At 45.8% G+C, this 16,129-nt stretch overlaps 1 long non-coding RNA gene and 1 pseudogene across 1 annotated transcript; both read right to left on the bottom strand.

The window, feature by feature from the left end:
- Positions 1–683: 683 nt before the first annotated feature.
- LOC135543721 (GTPase IMAP family member 4-like) lies at positions 684–13,498 on the bottom strand (annotated as a pseudogene).
- Positions 13,498–15,812, bottom strand: LOC135544038 (uncharacterized). Its single transcript, XR_010456286.1, has 2 exons — positions 15,704–15,812; positions 13,498–14,924 (listed from the first exon to the last, which is right to left on the bottom strand). It is a non-coding gene; the product is annotated as an uncharacterized LOC135544038 (long non-coding RNA).
- Positions 15,813–16,129: the final 317 nt, after the last annotated feature.

The following is a 16,129-nucleotide window of genomic DNA, read 5'->3' as shown; positions in this document are numbered from 1 at the left end:
TCCAGCCACGCTACACAACCAGCCACACTACACAACCAGCCACACTACACAACCAACTACCATCCAGCCACACTACACAACCAGCTACCATCCAGCCACAGTACACATCCAGCTACCATCCAGCCAGACTACACAACCAGCTACCATCCAGCCACCCTACACAACCAGCTACTATCCAGCCACACTACACAACCAGCTACCACCCAGCCACACTACACAACCAGCTACCATCCAGCCACCCTACACAACCAGCTACCATCCAGCCACGCTACACAACCAGCCACACTACACATCCAGCCACAGTACACATCCAGCTACCATCCAGCCAGACTACACAACCAGCTACCATCCAGCCACACTACTGTCACAGGCCTACTCATAGCCTGTGGCAAAAATGAGGCAACACGAACAGGTATAGGCCAATCAAAAAGGTTCTTCATTATAAACCAAAAACGATGAACTTTAAACAAAGGAAAAGGAATGAGGTGTGAAAGTATCATAATGTAGAGTGTATGTAAAGTGCAGGGATGCGTGAATCTGTGTGTGTGTGAATATGACTGAGTGAAAACTACATAAAACTACAAAGGAACAAAGAAAACAGGATCATACCTGGAGGAGCAGAGAGAGAGAGAGAGAGATTGGTGAAGCCATTTAAATACCCAGTGCCCAGGTGACTTCAATCACTAACAACCCTCCTCTGGCTGCAGGAGGATCTGCCCCTGCAATGCAGAGGAGGGGCCGTGACACTACACAACCAGCTACCATGCAGCCACACTACACAACCAGCTACCATCCAGCCACACAACAAGCTCCCATCCAGCCACACAACAAGCTCCCATCCAGCCACACAACCAGCTACCATTCAGCCACACAACCAGCTACCATCCAGCCACACAACCAGCTACCATCAAGCCACCCTACACAACCAGTTACCATCCAGCCACACTACACAACCAGCTACCATCCAGCCACCCTACACAACCAGCTACCATTCAGCCACCCTACACAACCAGCTACCATCCAGCCACCCTACACAACCAGCTACCATCCAGCCACCCTACACAACCAGCTACCATTCAGCCACCCTACACAACCAGCTACCATCCAGCCACCCTACACAACCAGCTACCATCCAGCCACATTACACAACCAGCTACCATCCAGCCACACAACCAGCTACCATCCAGCCACACTACACATCCAGCTACCATCCAGCCACCCTACACAACCAGCTACCATCCAGCCAAACTACACAACCGGCTACCTTCCAGCCACAGAACCAGCTACCATCCAGCAACACAACCAGCTACCATCCAGCCACCCTACACAACCAGGTACCATCCAGCCACCCTACACAACCAGCTACCATCCAGCCACCCTACACTACCAGCTACCATCCAGCCACCCTACACAACCAGCTACAATCCAGCCACACAACCAGCTACTATCCAGCCACACAACCAGCTACCATCCAGCCACACTACACAACCAGCTACCATCCAGCCACACAACCAGCTACCATCCAGCCACCCTACACAACCAGCTACCATCCAGCCACACAACCAGCTACCATCCAGCCACACAACCCGTACATTTCTCCCTGTCCTCCAATCATTGTGAACAAACTGAGCAATCTCAAACATGCCCTGTCTGAAACATAATTCAAGCCTCTACTCGTCCTGTAAGCAGTATACTTCAAGTTAGATTGTCAATAAAACACAAAAATAAAACACAAAATAAATGTTGTTTTGATTTCATCAAGATCACACAGTAGTAAAATGATCTTCTCTTTAGACACTCTGTTAAATCTATGCATCTCTATAGCCAGAGGGAGGGTGCCAGATCTGACCTTTGGCTTTTTGTTAGATTCATGCGGGATGTAATTCTCTTTGATGAGAGTGTTGGTTCTAAGATTAGGTTGAAACCAAATATCATGTCCATTTTCCTTGTAGATCCTAAAAGGGCTTGTCCCTGATTTGGTTAACACCACATTGTTCCTGAATACAGTCCCTCCGAAAATATTCGCACCCCTTGACGTTTTCCACATTTTGCTGTGTTTCAAGGTGTTATTAAAATGGATTTAATTGTAATTTTTCTGTCAACGATCTACACAAAATAGTCTGTAATGTGAAAGTGGAAGAACAATTCTAACATTTGTAAAACATTTATGAAATATAAAACACTAATACAGGGGTTATTTGTTCCTGAATGCAGTGCATTCGGAAAGTAATCAGACCCCTTGACTTTTTCCACATTTTGTTACGTTACAGCCTTATTCTAAAGTTGATTCAATTGTTTTTTTCCCGTCATCCATTTATACACAATACCTCATAATGACAAAGCAAAAACTGTTTTTTAGAAATGTTTACAAATGTATAAAATAAAATAAACTGAAATATGACATTTACATAATTATTCTTACCGTTTCCTCAGTATTTTGTTGAAGCACCTTTGGCAGCGATTACAGCCTTGAGTCTTCTTGGGTATGGACACTACAAGCTTGGCACACCTGTATTTGGGGAGTTTCTCCCATTCTTCTCTGCAGATCCTCTCAAACTCTGTCAGGTTGGATGGGGAGCGTCGCTGCACAGCTATTTTCAGGTCTCTCCAGAGATGTTACATCAGGTTCAAGTCAGGGCTCTGGCTGGGCAACTCAAGGTCATTCGGAGACTTGTCCCGAAGCCACTCCTGCGTTGTATTGGCTGTGTGCTTAGTGTCGTTGTCCTGTTGGAAAGTGGACATTTGCCCCAATCTGAGGTCCTGAGCGCTCTGGAGCAGGTTTTCATCAAGGATCTATCTGTACTTTGCTCCATTCATCTTTCCCTCGATCCTGACTAGTCTCACAGTCCTTGCTGCTGAAAAACATCCCCACTGCATGATGCTGCCACCACCATGCTTCACCGTAGGGATGATCATAATTGATTTAATCTGTAGCCTAATAAACTACATGGTTTCCTGAGTCATAATGGGAGGACCACACACCATCATCATCATCATCATCATCATCATCATCATCATCATCATCGCGCGACTCCCAGATTTATTTTGATATGATGGTTATATCAATATTTGCTGACAATGGCGTTTTCATAATACATTTTACACAAAAAGATCCCACCAGTATTTATAATTAGTTAATAAATGTGTACCTGAAACAACCTGTTAACATCACTACTGTCATTAATTTATTTTTATACCGTATGACTTTACCTGCATAAAAATTGTGGATCGGAAGATGTCTTATTGGCCCTGAAAGTTAGACGTGGACCCAAGGTCACCAATCATACCTGATATATTGTTTAAAGGGGGATGAGGACCTGAGGTCACCAATCTTACTTGATGTATTGTTTTTTTTATTTTACCTGTATTTTACTAGGCAAGTCAGTTAAGAACAAATTCTTATTTTCAATGACAGCCTAGGAACAGTGGGTTAACTACCTGTTCAGGGGCAGAACGACAGATTTGTACCTTGTCAGCTCAGGGATTTGAACTGCGAACCTTTCGGTTACTAGTCCAACGCTCTAACCACTAGGCTACCCTGCCACCCCGTTTAAAGGGGGACCAGGACCCGAATGGACCCAAAGACAAAATAAGTCATGTTAATCAGCCAAGTTGCTCTTCTAGTTAACTAGTAGGTCTTTATATGTTGGCTAGGCCTTCTATAAGTCAATACATTCACCTTATTAGCATAAAATACATGTGCTATAGGCTATGTAGAGCTGTGGTTGGGTTCATTCGGGTCCACTCAGGTCTATCAGTTGGTTACATAGACCCAATACCAATCAAACAGGACACTCGGGTCCCGGATCGGGTCTCGGCCGGGTATTCGGGTGGAACCATGAAGACCTTTAGTGTGTATGAATTATTTTCATCCAATGAACCACTATACTGCATTTAGACACAAATTCGGATCTTTTTTCCACTAATTGGTGACATTAGATCTTTTCACATCAGATTAAATTCAGAGCAGATCTGATTTGGACAAAATACCAAATAGTGAATAAAAGATCAGAATTAGACCAAACTCATCCATTTCAGTAATACAATAAAAACACCTCTTTCAGAAGATCCACGTTAAGACTTTTGAAAAGTCAGTCCCCACCCACTGTTGAATGTTGTGATGCATCTGTTATTGTAGGTCCCTCCCCGTATCTAATTCTCCCTCCCTGTGTCTAATTCTCCCTCCCCGTATCTAATTCTCCCTCCCCCTGTCTAATTCTCCCTCCCTGTCTAATTCTCCTTCCCTGTCTAATTCTCTTTTCCTGTATCTAATGCTCCTTCTCTGTCTAATTCTCCCTCCCTGTCTAATTCTTCCTCCCCGTCTAATTCTCCCTCCCCTGTCTAATTCTTCCTCCCTGTCTAATTCTCCCTCCCTGTCTAATTATTCCTCCCTGTCTAATTCTCTTTCCCTGTGTCTAATTCTCCCTCTGTGTCCAATTCTCCCTCTGTGTCTAATTCTCTTTCCCTGTGTCTAATTCTCCCTCCCCCTGTCTAATTCTCCCTCCCTGTGTCTAATTCTAGGCCATGCATCAAGTTTTTACAAAGTTTTACAAAGTTTATTTGCCATGTGTAAAGGAATAGATTGGAAATCTTACTTGAGCTCTCACAATAAAAACACAAAGATCAAGAAACAAATATACAATGTTCATATATACAACAAGCAGCAATGAAATGATAAACATGATATGTCTACAGTGAAACAGGCTGTATGTAGTAATCACCAGTCAGTTACTGAGTATCCACATTGTATACTGTATGTAGTAACCAGTCAGTCAGCTCCTCAGTAGCCACACTGTCTGAGTCTGGAGATCTGTGTTTAATACTACAGTATCGTCTAACGGACCATAGTGGTGACAACAGTTCAGGACCAGGCTGACTAGGGTCCTAGGAATTATACATGAAACAAAACCATGAGTGTTGAGTTGAAGGAATGGCTGTAGTCTGGTGCTGAGTTGACATAAGGTGTAACCTGGGACTGTTGGATCCGTACGGTTAAGATCTAGAGATGTTTAAACTGTATGAACATCCTAAAAATGGTCATGTTGTTACATGAAACATTCACAATGTCCAGTCACTATCTATTTCACATACCTCTATGCATTTGACAAAACATTTTAGTGATGCCCGTTATTTTGACTGCTAGCATGCAACACACTACAGGACACATACGTTATCACTGTGCTGCCCTTGTACTCTGTACTGATCGACATCGTTTAAGTGGTCGACATGACAAGACAGTTAAGGACACATTTCATTCTGATCCATTCAACTGTACTTAAAGGAGGTTCATTAAATACAGTCAGAGTAGCCTTCTCCATCACAGGTTATGTATTCAATGGAAACGTTTGTGATGAACGCAGACTCAAGCACTACAAAAAAAAGTCTGATTACATGATTTTACACCTCTCCCTCTCCCTCTGGATCCTCTCCCTCTGGATCCTCTCCCTTTGGATCCTCTCCCTCTGGATCCTCTCCCTCTGGATCCTCTCCCTCTGGATCCTCTCCATTATCTCCATCATCTCCATTCTCTCCCTCATCTCCATCCTCTCCATCCTCTCCATCATCTCCATTCTCTCCCTCATCTCCATCCTCTCCATCATCTCCATTCTCTCCCTCATCTCCATCCTCTCCATCCTCTCCATCATCTCCATTCTCTCCCTCATCTCCATCCTCTCCATCCTCTCCATCATCTCCATTCTCTCCCTCATCTCCATCCTCTCCATCATCTCCATTCTCTCTCTCATCTCCCTCCTCGCCATATTGAACCTCTCCCTTATCTCCCTTATCTCCCTCTTGGTCCTCTCCCTTATCTCCTCTATCCCTCTCTGGGTCCTCTCCTCTATCCCCCTCTGGATCCTCTCCTCTACCCACCTCTGGGTCCTCTCCTCCTCCCTTTGGATCCTCTCCATCATCTCTATCCTCTCCTCTATCTCCCTCATCTCCATATTGAAACTCTCCTCTATCTCCCTCATCTCCATATTGAAACTCTCCCTTATCTCCCTCTGGATCCTCTCCTCTATCTCCCTCATCTCCCTCCTCTCCATATTGAACCTCTCACTTATCTCCCTTATCTCCCTCTCGGTCCTCTCCCTTATCTCCTCTATCACCCTCTGGGTCCTCTCCTCTATCCCCCTCTGGGTCCTCTCCTCCTCCCTTTGGATCCTCTCCATCATCTCCTCTATCTCCCTCATCTCCATATTTAAACTCTCCCTTATCTCCCTCTGGATCCTCTCCTCTATCTCCCGCCTCTCCATATTGAACCTCTCCCTTATCTCCCTCTGGGTCCTCTCCTCCACCCTCTGGGTCCTCTCCTCCCTCTGGATCCTCTCCTCATCCTCTTTCTTAATCCTGGCTGCATACTCAAACATATCATTGGTGTAGCAGGTTCCTCCATTGTCCTCCACTATTCTGTCTATCTTCTCCATCAGCTTTGTGACCTGAGCTCTGTTTCCTCTGGCTTTATTGTTGAGGACATGGTACCTCCCCCCACACTGCTCTACCACTCTACTGAGTTCACTGTTCCCACCAATCAGCTTCTCTATACCTTTACCCTCTAAAGCATCTCCATGGGTGAAGAGGATGATGGAGTGCTTTGGGTCAAACAGTCCTGGAGTGTCAACCACACTGACGTCCCTCCCATCTACTGCTGCCTGCTTCATTTCTGTTTTACGTGTTACAGAGGACCAGTTCAGTTCAGAATGGAAACTCGTCCCAGGATGGTGTTTCCTGATGCACTCTTCCCAACACCGGTTTTTCCAAGCAGAACAATCCTTCTCTCTGGGAGATTCCTGATGGAGGAGCTCCTTGAAAGTGTTGAATCTGTGTATAGAGAAATACATCACATTTGATAAACTGATACAGTAAAATGACTACCATCTCATCCCCTGTACAGGCAGTTATTGGTGCACTGAATAATAATGCTTTATATCTGGTGTTTAAATCTTTATGGTGAATGTGGAGTTCAGGTGAATTTGTAAAGGGATCTGTCGCCAAGACAACTTATTAAAGTTACAATGGGGGGATAATGCATTTACATTATTGTTATCCCAGAATAAGAGACCAGAGGGTTATACTACTAAGGGATAGAGGAGTTAGCTAGCTAACTTTGGTGAATTCTGAGTTCAACTCGGATAACTGTTAAACTTAACGAGGACCCCTTTTTCACGCCATAGAAAATAACTGTATGAAGTTCTACTGTGTTATGATTCAAATGCATCCTGTCATCACTAAATGTGTACTGTATTTCAATATTACTATTTTAACACAAAATAACATTTTATTAGTAAATATTTAATCAATCTTGAGGTATTGTCTTAGTCATTGTCATGAAAACAAAATAACTGGTCTTACAATTCTCAGGCAGGACGACCTATAATCACCTCAGCTACAGGAGACATATGAAAAGATTGTGTTCATAACGTTATCAATGACATGACCTACTGAGCTCTCATCTAGAATATCTAGTGTTCTATCATCAGTATTATACACTTTAAAACACAGTATTTCAATCATGGAAACATTTACAGTTAGTCAACATAACATTTCTGGCTAATCCTGTCAGGACCCGGTTACGAACCTGGGTCTCCGGAGTGAGAAACAGTCACTTAACCAACTGAGCCACGAATAGTCAGCAGAACCCAGAAGATGAGGCAGACACAGCAGTACTTAAGACGGTGTATTTAATAAAGTAAAAAGGAGAAGTCCTTCAATACAAAAAATGGCAAATCCAAAAGGTGGTAGGAATAGCACAAAAAGCCTCAAGAGATACTCAAAAACAAAAACAGAATTCCACAAGAGCATCCACCGGAAACGACAAGAATACACAGAACACTAGGGCTGGGTGCTAACATACAAACACAGAGCACAGAACTGAGGGAAACTAAGGGTTTAAATACAATCAGGGTCAACGAGGCACAGGTGCAAATAATAATGGGGAACAAGGAAAAAACATGAGGTCAAAAAGCACAATGGGGGCATCTAGTGACCAAAACCCGGAACAACCCTGGCCAAATCCTGACAGAATCCCCCCTAGGAACGGCTCCTGATGTTCCTACCAGCTCTCTCAGGGTGGGAGGGCCCTGAACTGACGAATGAGGTCAGGGTCCAGGATGTCTTTGGCAGGAACCCAGGAGCGCTCCTCGGGACCGTAGCCTTCCCAGTCCACCAGATACTGCCAGGACCGCTGCACCCGGCGGGAATCCAGTATCCGATGGACGGTATAAGCCGGCTGGCCTCCAATGACACGAGGCGGAGGGGGAGGTCTGTCTGCCGGGACAAGGGGAGAAAAAACAACAGGTTTTAACAATGAAATGTGAAATGTGGGATTAATCTTAAGGGATCTGGGTAAGTGTAGGCGATAAGAAACTGGGTTAACTCTCCTAGCAACCTTGAAGGGACCAATGTATTTTTGGGACAGCTTGCGAGACTCCACCCGTAGAGGTAAGTCTCTTGTGGAGAGCCAGACTCTCTGGCCGGGGCGCAGGGTAGGCCCGGGACGGCGACGTCTGTTGGCTTGTTGTTGGTACCTCTGTGAGGAACGCATAAGATTAGGACGGGTCTTCCTCCACATAAGCCGACAGCGTCTGACGAACTTCAAGGCTGAAGGCACTCTGACTTCTGCCTCCTGGTCCGGGAACAATGGAGGAGCATAGCCAAACTGACACTCGTGCGGGGACATACCAGTGGAGGAGGAGCGCAAGGTGTTGTGCGCGTATTCGGCCCAAACAATAAAGGATGACCATGTGGACGGGGTTGTCACGAGTCATACATCGGAGGGTGGTTTCCAGCTCTTGATTCATCCTCTGTTTGGCCGTTGGACTCGGATGGTACCCTGAAGATAGACTGGCAGAAGCCCCCATGAGTTGGCAGAAGGCATTCCAAAACCTTGAGGCGAACTGGGGACCTCTGTCAGAAACCATATCTTGAGGAATGCCGAAGACTCGGAACACATGATTAATTACCAACTCAGCCGTTTCCTTGGCAGAAGGTAACTTAGTCAGAGGGACGAACCTGGCCGCCTTTTGAAAACCTGTCGATTATGACTAGGATAGTAGTATTGCCATGGGATGGAGGAAGTCCAGTAATAAAGTCCAATGAGATATGGGACCAGGGTCTGTGGGGAACAGGTAAAGGGTGAAGGAGTCCTTGAGGGCGGAGGTGAGAAGATTTGCCCTGGCAGCACACGGGACAGGCATTGACGAAAGTGGCAACGTCTTCTCTTATGGTAGGCCACCAGAACTTACGCTGGATGAACTCCAAGGTGCGACCTATGCCCGGATGACAGGTGAGGCGAGAGGAGTGCCCCCACAGAAGGACCTGAGTCCTCACTGCCTTGGGAACAAACAACCGATTGGCAGGACCTCCTTTCGGGTCCGGTTCGCTAGCTTGAGCACGTCTCACGGTATCCTCAACTTGCCAATAGATCGGAGCCACAATCTTAGCAGCAGGAAGGACAGGCATGTCCGTGTCATCTCGAATGGCAGGAGCGTAGACTCGGGACAGGGCATCCGGTTTGAGATTCTTCGACCCGGGCCGATAGGTGAGGATAAACTGGAATCGATTGAAGAAAAGAGACCATCTAGCTTGTCTAGAGTTCAACCGCTTCGCCTGCTGGATATACTCCAGATTTTTGTGGTCCGTAAGCACTTGAAACGGGTGAGAAGCCCCCTCGAGCCAGTGTCTCCATTCCTTCAATGCCATCTTAACCGCTAGGAGTTCACGATCCCCCACATCGTAGTTCCTCTCAGTCGGGGTAAGCCGGTGTGAGAAGAAAGCGCACGGATGAAGCTTCTTGTCTTCACCCTCTGAGACAGGACAGCTCCAACACCAACCTCTGATGCGTCTACCTCCACCACAAATGGTTCATCCGTAGTCGGTAGTATCAGGATGGGAGCAGAGAGAACGCGCTGCTTGAGTCCTGGAAGGCCGTCTCAGCTTCTCTTCCCCACAAAAACCTTGCATTGCCACCCTTGGTTAAAGCTGAGAGAGGGGCTGCCACCAAGCTGAAGTTCTTGATGAACTTGCGGTAAAAGTTTGTGAAGCCCAGGAAACGCTGAACTTCCTTAACGGATTTGGGGGTGGGCCAATCCGCTACCGCCCTACCTTCCTGGGGTCCATTTGGACTCGACCGGTTCCACTACAAATCCCAGGAATTGTACTCGGGATGAATGGAATTCACATTTTTCCGGCTTAACGTACAGATGGCTGTCCAGGAGGCGTTTGAGTACTTGTCTGACATGCTTAGTGTGTTCTTGAAGGGAGCTCGAAAAGATGAGGATGTCATCCAAGTAAACGAACACAAATATGTTAAGCATATCCCTAAGCACATCGTTTATGAGCGCTTGGAACACCGCTGGGGCGTTGGTCAGGCCGAAGGGCATCACCAAGTATTCATAGTGACCAGTAGGCGTGTTGAAAGCGGTCTTCCACTCGTCACCAGGTCTGATCCGCACAAGATGGTATGCGTTCCGCAGGTCAAGCTTAGTGAAAACAACTGCTTCCTGGAGCAGCTCGAAGGCTGTGGCCATAAGGGGTAGCGGGTAACGGTTACGGACGGTTATGGCATTGAGTCCCCGGTAGTCGATGCAAGGACGTAATCCACCGTCTTTCTTGGCCACAAAGAAAAACCCTGCTCCCGCCGGGGAGGTGGATGGACGCATGAGGCCTGCTTCCAGAGCGTCCTGATGTAGGTATCCATAGCAGCTCGTTCGGGTGGAGATAGGGAAAAGATCCGACCCCTGGGGGGCAAGTGCCCGGAAACAGGTCGATGGGGCAATCGTAAGGTCTATGGGGTGGTAGCATGGTGGCCCTCTGTTTGCTAAACACCAGTTTGAGGTCATGGTAACACTCGGGAACTCGGGTCAGGTCGATGGATTCTAAAGACTCGGAGTAGAACTCGGGGAATTCTTGAAAATACAAGTAGCTTGGCACGTAGGACCCCACTGCTTGATAGTGCCCACAGACCAGTCGATGTGAGGGTTATGGCTGTGAAGCCAGGGGTATCCAAGGACGAGAGGGAACTCGAACAGGAGATCAAATGAAAGTTCATCAATTCCTGGTGTTGTGAAACTGAAAGTCGCAAGGAGGTAGTGACATGAGTGACAAGTCCAGATCCCAAAGGGCTTCCATCCAATGTAGTGACCCTCATGGGTTCACTTAGAGGTTCAGAGGGAACGCCATTCTCCTTCGCCCAGACACCATCCATGAAGTTACCTGCGGCTCCAGAGTCTACCAAGGCTTGAAGGTGAAGCTTGTGGTTGTCCCAGGAGAGGGTGACTGGAATGAGCAGACGGGAGTTGGACGGATGGGAGGTTATGTTTCCCGTTACAGTTCCCCCCGGTCTGTACGGGACAGAGCGTTTCCCTGGAGCCCGGGACACGTGGAACGGAAATGGCCCGGTTTGCCGCAATATAGACAGCGTCGCTCCCTCATCCGGCGGTCTCTCTCAGCCTGGGAGATGCGTCCAATCTGCATGGGTTCCGATGGAGCCAGCGAGGATAAAGGTGGGGACTCGGAGCTGGGACTGATAGGGGCTAGAGGTCTATGGTTGAGTTCTCTCTCTCTCAGACGCTGGTCAATGCGTGAGGCCAACTTGATCAGGGACTCGAGATTGTCCGGTGGTTCCCGAGTGGCCAGTTCATCTTGGATAGTGTCGGAAAGGCCTTTCAGAAAGCACACCGTGAGCGCTCGTTGTTCCAGCCACTTGCTGCTGCCACCGTGCGGAACTGGATGGCATAGTCCGTCACGCTGCGCCAACCTTGGTGGAGAGTCAGGAGCTGTTTGGCTGAGTCAGAACCACTGCTTGGGCCTTGAAACACTTGTTTGAATTCCTCAGCAAAGGCAGAGTAGCTGGCACAGCAGGAACTATGGGCATCCCACACAGCAGTAGCCCAGGCCAGGGCTTTTTCCGACAGCAGGGTGATGATATAAGCGATCTTAGACCGGTCGGTGGGAAACGACGAGGGTTGTAGCTCAAAGGAGAGAGAACATTGGGTGAGAAACCCTTTACAAGCACTTGGATCACCTGAGAACCGTTGGGGAGGTGGAAGACGAGGTTCAGCCAGGGGGTTAACTGCCATGGGTACGTGAATCTGAGGTACTGGGACGGGAACTGTTGCCGGGGTAAGACGATCAGATATTTGCTTAATGGAAGTCAGCATCTCCGACAGAAGATGAGAATGTCTAGCCATTAAGGCCTCTTGCTGAACCAGGGCGGCTTCGTGGCGTTGGACAGTCTCCTGGTGGTGGGACAGCATGGCAAAAAGGTCCTGGGAACTGGCTGCCTCTGGGTTCATTTTTGGCTCTGTGTTTCTGTCAGGACCCGGTTACGAACCTGGGTCTCCGGAGTGAGAAACAGTCACTTAACCAACTGAGCCACGAATAGTCAGCAGAACCCAGAAGATGAGGCAGGCACAGCAGTACTTAAGACGGTGTATTTAATAAAGTAAAAAAGGAGAAGTCCTTCAATACAAAAAATGGCAAATCCAAAAGGTGGTAGGAATAGCACAAAAGCCTCAAGAGATACTCAAAAACAAAAACAGAATTCCACAAGAGCATCCACCGGAAACGACAAGAATACACAGAACACTAGGGCTGGGTGCTAACATACAAACACAGAGCACAGAACTGAGGGAAACTAAGGGTTTAAATTCAATCAGGGGAAACGAGGCACAGGTGCAAATAATAATGGGGAACAAGGGAAAAATATGAGGTCAAAAAGCACAATGGGGGCATCTAGTGACCAAAACCCGGAACAACCCTGGCCAAATCCTGACAAATCCTTTATATAAACAGTTAGTTAAACTTACTGAGATAGATGGATGTCTTTTTCAGAAGTGATTTGACCTGCTCAGGATCACCCCTCTTGTTGTTGAACACATGGTATCTTCCACTGTATTTTCTCATCACTTCTGTGAGGTCATCTGACTCCTCAATGAATTCTTCTATAGTCTGGTCTTCTAACTCATCTCCTCTGGTGAACAGGATCCAGGTTTGCTTCAAAAGACTCTCTCCTAGAAGACCTTCTACTTTACCGATGACCCTCTTCTCTTCTTCTGTTAATCTGTCTATCTTCACCACCAGGAGAAACACACGGGGACCAGATGAGGTTAACTTGAGGACTTCCAGGAATTTCTCCTGAATTTTCTCTTCAGATTGATCGGGGTTACAGAATCCTGGAGTGTCATACACGACAAGATCTATTCCTTCAATGGTGACATTTTGTTTCTCAATATTAACAGTCACTGATTTGGAACTCTTCTTTGAGACAAAATCTTTGCGGTCCAGGATGGTGTTTCCTGTTGCACTCTTCCCTGCTCCTGTTTTACCAAGTAACACCACCTGCAATGGTTTGGATGTAGCTTGATAGGTGGGGATGGGTGCCCCATCTTCAAGGAATTAGCCGAGCAGTGTGACGTGTGAGACAGGAATCTAATACAAATACAATTGAAATAATGACATTCTTCTCTAAGATGCAAAACAAGTCACAAAACAATGACATGACAAGGCACCAACTGGCTATTATGTGCAAGCTGGAATTAATCATTTATTTTAAAAACATTTGATAAAAGGTAGTCTAGCAGAACTACAAACTGCTTGGAACATGTTTAGTTAACAGCATTGATTATTTATCTATAACTGTTTTCAGATTGTAGGTTACAACCACCCCATTGGGCACAGACTTCAGTTCAATGTGTAGTTTTTACTCTCTCCTCTGTCTCTCTCCGTACTCTCTCCTCTGTCTCTCTCCCTCCTCTATCCTTCATCTCTCCTCTGACTCTCTCCGTACTCTCTCTCTGTCTCTCTCCCTACTCTATCCTCCATCTCTCTCCCTACTCTATCCTTCATCTCTCTCTGTACTCTCTACTCTGTCGCTCTCCGTACTCTCTCCTCCATCTCTCTCTGTACTCTCTCCTCTGTCTCTCTCCCTACTCTATCCTCCATCTCTCTCCCTCTATCCTTCATCTCTCTCTGTACTCTCTCCTCTGTCTCTCTCCGTACTCTATCCTCCATCTCTCTCCCTCCTATATCCTTCATCTCTCTCTGTACTCTCTCCTCTGTCTCTCTCCCTACTCTATCCTCAATCTCTCTCCCTCCTCTATCCTTCATCTCTCTCTATACTCTCTCCTCTGTCTCTCTCCGTACTCTATCCCCTGTCTCTCTTCTCACCTTCTCTAACCATCTCTGGTGTTCTTCTATTTTCCTCTCTTCCTCTCTGAGACTCTCCTCTTTCATCAACTCAATCTCTTCTCTTCTCTTTCTTTCTGCCTCCTGCAACATGCCATGTGTGTAACAGCTACTTTCGTTCACATTCATCATGATGATTATCTTTTCCAGCAGCTCAGTCACCTGGTTTCTATTGGCTCTGTCTTTGTTGTTAAGGACATGATATCTCCAACCACGCTCTTCAATGAGCTCAGACATCTTAACATTTTTCTCTACTAGTTCCTCTATTGTTCTGTTGTTCAGCTCGTCTCCATGAGTAAAGACAATGATGGTGTATCTTGAAGCTACTTCACCAAAACATTTCTCAAATACAGTGACTACATCTGTCTCCTGCTCAGTGAAAGTATCAAGAGTTAGAACAAAGATAAATGCATGAGGTCCAGGGTTAGAGAGATAGATACATCTCTCTATCTCTGAACTCAAACCCTCCTGTGTGTGTGTTGCATAGAAGAAGTCTGGAGTGTCAACCACACTGACTCTATTCTGTCCAATGAGAACAGTTCTCTCTTGACATTCCATGGTAACTGAGGAAAAGCTCAAAGCTGAGTGAAACACGTCTTGACCCAGAATGGTGTTTCCTGTTGCACTCTTCCCCACTCCAGTTTTACCCAGCAGCACAATCCTGACATCAGGAGGATGAGGGGCTGTAGAGAATCCAGGTCTGTCCATTGTTGATTGTTGTAGGCTACTAACCACCAGTCCTGTTGATCATAGACAACAATGTGTCAACCTAATGTCTCTGTGAAAGTCAGAATAGGGTGTATTTGCACCTGTTTGTTACAAGGCATTAAAACAAAGTTTAAACATGACATTAACTATAGTGTAATGGGGCCTAATCTTTGTCTTTATTAACATAACTGTTATATTAATTCTCGCAAAATGTACCATTTTGCGTTAACACAAATGTGGCCCATTGTGTTTATTAGAACTATTTGGCTTGAAGTCGAATGATTATTCTACAAAGGCAGATGGCGCCGTAGACTAAAATAATTGAATGATGAAGAATCTGCGCATTCTATTAGACCTAAAGTTTGACATATAAACTAAAGGTTTACGTCTTTAAACTAAGATTGATACAATTTTACTTACAGGGTATATAAAGTAAAGTCCGATAGTTCAATAAGTGTGAGTCGTCGTCTCTCTTCAAGAAATGGCCCGACTGTTACTCCGTTTTCTTCGTCACAGTCAAGTTGCCAAATAATGAGCGGAAACTTATTCGGTCATTTCAGTAAACAATTATTAACTGCAACATGTTCTGAATAGACTATACTTGTCACTCTGTTGATCTAAAGATGGCTTTAACCTAAAAGATATGCCACGACAAGAGTAGGCTAGCCTATATTCCTATAACCAGGTTACATACATCAATCAAGGATATGAGCTGCAGTCAAAAGTAAAATGTCTCTATCCTGAACAAAAGTCGGCGCCTGTTTGTTTAGTGTCACTTTCACACAGAAAATAATAAGGTGCGGTCTCATACCCAGTTTCCTGCCTGTCGCACTCGTCTCGCAGGTATTTTATTGCAGTCATAGGTCGACTGTCATTTACAATTTGACTTGGTCTATGTTAGGCTTTATGAGACGAATGTTGTAGCCAATTATAGTGCTACCCTATATATGTTACGTTTCCATAATGGACTAAGGACCCGTAATTACAATTCAAGAATTGACAACTGTCATTAATTTTCAAAGAGGATTTTTCAGTTCACATTTTACATCCTTCATTGAATTTAAGCTACTGAAGTAATTAAATCATTCCAACCCTACTTTCACGAGACCTTGAAGCATCTGTAAATAAAACAAGTTTACTAAACATCTGTATCCTCCTCACTAAGATCATCAGAGATCAAATAGATTACTTTTATACCAGTCTCAGGAGGAAATGGTACATTCAAGGTTTTAAACAA

The sequence above is a fragment of the Oncorhynchus masou genome, chromosome 8 (assembly GCF_036934945.1).
Source record: "Oncorhynchus masou masou isolate Uvic2021 chromosome 8, UVic_Omas_1.1, whole genome shotgun sequence".
Lineage (NCBI taxonomy): Eukaryota > Metazoa > Chordata > Actinopteri > Salmoniformes > Salmonidae > Oncorhynchus > Oncorhynchus masou.
This window is presented reverse-complemented; position numbering and strand designations above follow the sequence as displayed.